Raw genomic sequence first — 4,918 nt, forward strand, 5'->3', positions numbered from 1 at the left:
GGTTTTAAGTGGGAGCCCAGAATATATTTTTAGTAAGTTTCCCCGAGCAAATCTGCTCTTCAGCCAATGTGGAAGTTAGCACATTATTTCATACAATGTTGACAGCAACCCATAATAAAATAGATGTCCTTATCCCTGTGTTTTGAATTAGAAGGCTGAGGCTCACGTGGTTAAGGAACTAGCTGGAGATTACTCACCTCTCCGTGGTGGATCCACACTTGGAGCTCTGTGTGTTTGATGCTGACACAAGCCCAAGCATTGTCCTTTCTGCTAGACTGCCCCCTGCTGTCTGCAACTGTACTGTAACTAGAGTTCTTGCCTGCTGGTGCCAGGCTGGTAGACATTTTCAAGTCAGGGAGGGCCTGAGAAGATAGTTGCTATGACCACATTTGATGGCCTAAACTGAGGCTCTAAACCCTTACTTCACCAAAGTTCCTCCAGCCCAGGAAGCTGTGGGTCTCCTGGTCCTGGGGCTTCGGGACGCAGAGCTCACAGCTTAAAGCCAGCATCTGCTTAAATGTTCCATCACAGCCCTGATGAGATTTAGTGTGTGTGTGTGTGTGTGTGTGTGTGTTTTTCCTGATCCAGCTACACTACTCCAAGGGTGACGTTCAGAGCATGTTTGCCTTGGGCATGGAGGAGCATCATTTTCACATCAGCACCCATCTGGTAGCTGCTAAGGCCAGTCTCACCAACTTCATGAAGTTGGAACATTCCTTCCTTCAGGTGTGTGGAGGACAGCTCAGGCCAAGGGCATGCTGGGGTGGGGGTGGGGGACTCCTGGGACAGCCCTTGGAGAAAAAAGAAATTGTCCTAATGTCCTGATTCCTGGGAACAAGGGCGGGCAAGGCTGTGAAATGGACAAAATTTGCTGGAGTAGATTATCAGCTGATGTCTTTATCCATCATTTCTTCCTTTGGCATGATTTATGGAACATCTACTAGGTGCCAGGTACCATTTCAGAAGGTGGGGTGTGACCTAAAATGGAACTGATCAATCCTTTCTCTCATCATTTGTGTACTGTAGTGGGGGAGATTAACTACCCAAAATGACAAAAATAGATAGTAGTAAGATCTGGAAAAAATGTACTGAAGTGACTGAGTGAACAGGGAGTGTATTTAGATTAGGTGGCCAGGGAAGGCTCCACTGAGGAGGAGGTGCTTGAACCTGCCTTGGATGATAAGTGCAGTCATTTGAAAATCTATGGGAAGGCCAATTGTGGTGGTTCATGCCTGTAATCCCAGCACTTTGGGAGGTTGAGGCAGGTGGATCACTTGAGGTCAGGAGTTTGAGACCAGCCTGGCCAACATGGCAAAATCCTGTCTACTAAAAATACAAAAGATTAGCTGGGCATGGTGGTGCACACCTGCAATCACAGCTACTCAGGAGGCTGAGGCAGGAAAATCGCTTGAGCCCTGGAGGCAGAGGTTGCAGTGAGCCAAGATCATGTTATTACACTCCAACATGGGCGGCAGTGAGACTCCATCTCGGAGAAAAAAAAAAGAGTCTATAAGATTGAGAGTAACTGGGCAGGTGGGTTGGGGAGCTACTGTAGGTGGGGGGTCAGTGAGGGCCTCATGGGGAAGGTAGCCCTGAGATGGGAAGGACCAGGCTTGCGAAAAGCTGCAGAAGCAGTACTGCAGGAGGCAGGAAAAGCATGTGCAAAGGCCTCTGTGGTGGGAAGGAGCCTAGTGCTTCGGGGAGAGCTGGAAGGGGAGTAAGACAGGGGCAGAGTGCTTGGCGGGTGACAGATCCTGCTGGGCCTGGAGGCCACATGGAAGCACACGATTGCTTTCTGCTTTTGGAAATGCTGAGTCTGGGTGTTGCAGATGAGGCAGCTTTTTAATCCAGATGCTTTCACTCTGCAGCCTGGGAACAGCTCTGGGCTCTTCCAGAGATGAGGGGCAGGGCAATCTTTTCACCCTCCATTCTAATTCCTCTACAGGAATAATGCAGGAGGGCAGTGTCAGCTTCTCCATCCTCCCTAGCCTCATTTCCCAATAGAGATGGGTTGTGGGGGTGCCGTTAGCCTCTCTTCTCCCCCGAGTCTTCCCCTTACCCCCACCACTGCCTTCCCATCTCTGTGTCACCTGAAACAGAGGACAGCCTGTGACTCTGTAGCTCGCCTGGGCCAACAGGTTCTCAGCACACAACACCACCTGGGATGGCTGCCTGGCTGCCTCCCCGGGGCAGGTATGTGAGATCTGACCGCTGTGCCCAGTGTGGGGCTCCCCTTTGTTCCAGGCTTCTTGGCTGCCCCCACTCCCAGGTCATGTCCTCTATTCTCTTCCCTATCTGCTCCAGGAAACTTTGGGCCTGTATCCCCTCCGGGCCTGTGGGGCCATAGCACAGACTGTAGACGTCTTCATTGAACAGCTTGACCTGTCCTGGGGCCAGCAGCGTTTGCGGCACAACTTGACATACGAGGTGAGGCCTGGGGAGCAGTGTCCAGGCAGGGAACCCTCACATGGCTTCACATGCTGCAGGAGTGCCCCACCCTGAGATTGTATGGTCTTGAGTTTCAGTGCTTGGAGGATCCTGGGCAACTCACTTCCCTGCTATGCACCTTGGTTTTCTCACCTGTGAAATGGGTACAATACTCCCTTCCTACCTGGGATGTGGTGAGGGCTCTGGAAAACCAGAAAAGCATGTGTTTCCAGCATGAGATGCTGGAAACAGATGGGGAGGGAGGTGGGGTGCTGGTGGGCTCCTCAGGAGGAGATGGAGGGAGATAGGGAGCTCAGGTCCCTGGAGGCATCAGGGACCAGGTCTCCTCTAGCATCACTACCTGATGGGCTCCTCATGGGGCTGAGCACTGTTCTGCAGAGCCTCGGGCAGGAACCCACCCATGGAGAACTGGCCCTGGAAGCCCCCTTCCTCCTCTGGGCCTCCCATCTGGGTTCCTGGGGCTCTTAGGCCCATCCCCCTAAGTGCTCACAGCAGAAATTCTGCCATCACCAGGGTGCAATGGCTCATGCCTGTAATCCCAGCACTTTGGGAGGCTGAGGCAGGAAATCACCTGAAGTCAGGAGTTCGAGGCCAGCCTGGCCAACATGGTGAAATGCTGTCTCTACTAAGAATACAAAAAAATTAGCTGGGCATGGTGATGTACACCTGTAGTCTCAGTTATCTGGGAGGGTGAGGTGGGAGACTCACTTGCACCTGGTAGGTGGAGGTTGCATTGAGCCGAGATTGTGCCACTGCCCTCCAGCTTGGGCTACAGAGCAAGACTCTGTCTCAAAAAAAAGAAGAAAATCCTGCACCAGAGTGTAAGGAAGTGCTGTGGCTGATGAGGGCTCTGACGGTGGTTTCCTGGCACATGTTCTTGCTAGGTGAGGGTCTCCACCTGCAGCTGGCCATGGGCATTCTCTTACGTGATGAGCCCCTGTCATATGGGCCCTCTCATTCCAGAGGCATCGGCCATCTCAGCCAGACAAGATCATCATGCAGGCCCTGCTGGAGCACGTCCTCAGGGCCTCTTGTGCCCAGCAGAGCTTCTGGGGAGAAGTACAGACTGACTATGCACACTGGCTGTGTGGCACTCCGTCCACCTGGAGCTCTGTGACCTTCCCAGGGTGAGTCTGCCCTGGGGAAAGGGGCAGCTCGAGAACCAGGGACCTGTGGTGATGGGGCAGTATGGAGGGTGGTGCCCGCAGAAGGCAGTGGTGTGAGCGAGGCAGCCAGATGCCAGTATGGTGGCTCTGCCATTTGCCTGCTAGGTGACTGGGCAGGGCAAATCTCGAGCTGTCAGTGTTTCTTCTGCGGAATGGAAGCAGCGGCAGGTTCCAGGATGTAGGGTGATAGTGGGAGTTAAGAGACATGTGATGCAGGAATGTGCAGCCTTGGTGCCTGGCAAGGCTTGTGTTCTCTTGGGGCCTCCGAGCCTCTCCCCCACCCCATTCTAGACACCTGTCCTGGTCCTGGTCTCTGCCATGCCCCAAGGATAGGCGCCTGCAGGAATTTAGGTAAACTGCTCAGTGCCTGGGGTGTTATGCCAGGTGTTACCTGCATCTCCTTGAACTTGCTTAGACCTTTGCAGTGGTTCCTATGCAAACTCGGAAAGCCTGGGCTGTTGGCAGAAACACCAGGGAACTGTGAATGTTAGAAACAGAAGTGCCCAGGGTACCCCCTCAAACCAATTAAATCAGAGTGTCTGGGTGGGGCCTGGGAAGTCATCTCTAAGTTGCCCTGTGGAGGCTGCTGCTGGGTTGGTGGGCTCCTAGATGGTTTTTTTTTTTTTTTTTTTTGGAGAAAGAGTCTATGTCCCCCATGCTGAAGCGCAGTGGCACCATCTTGGCTTACTGCAACCTCCGCCTCCCGGTTCAAGCTATTGTTCTGCCTCAGCCTCTCAAGTAGCTACGACTACAGGTGTGTGCCACTGCACCTGGCTAATTTTTTGTATTTTTAGTAGAGACAGCGTTTTACCGGGTTAGCCAGGACGGGCTCAAGCTCCTGACCTCATGATTCACGATCCTCCTACCTGGGCCTCCCAAAGTGCTGGAATTACAGGTGTAAGTCACTGTGCCTGGCCTAGATGGATATTTAAAAAATTGTTTAAATCTATTTGCTAAAAGACTAGCTAATTTTTGTGTTTTTGGTAGAGACTGGGTTTTGCCATGTTGCCCAGGCTGGTCTCAAACTCCTGGGCTCAAGTGATCTGCTCACCTTAGGCTTCTAAAGTGCTGGGATTACAGGAGTGAGCCACTGTGCCTGGCCCTGAGTATTCTCATGGGTCCTTTCTGTGATGCGACACTGGGAGCCTTTCGGGAAGGATGTGGCACAGGGAACCTGGTGCCCTGGAGATTGGGTGTGGTTATTGTGCCTTCCCTTTGTTTCCTACAGGCCCAACTGCAACCTCCTCAGCCAGCCCCTTCCTGAGACTGGGGCTGGCAGGAGACAGAGACCAGGGACAGGCTCC

Source organism: Cebus imitator, unplaced genomic scaffold (assembly GCF_001604975.1).
Source record: "Cebus imitator isolate Cc_AM_T3 unplaced genomic scaffold, Cebus_imitator-1.0 Scaffold386, whole genome shotgun sequence".
Lineage (NCBI taxonomy): Eukaryota > Metazoa > Chordata > Mammalia > Primates > Cebidae > Cebus > Cebus imitator.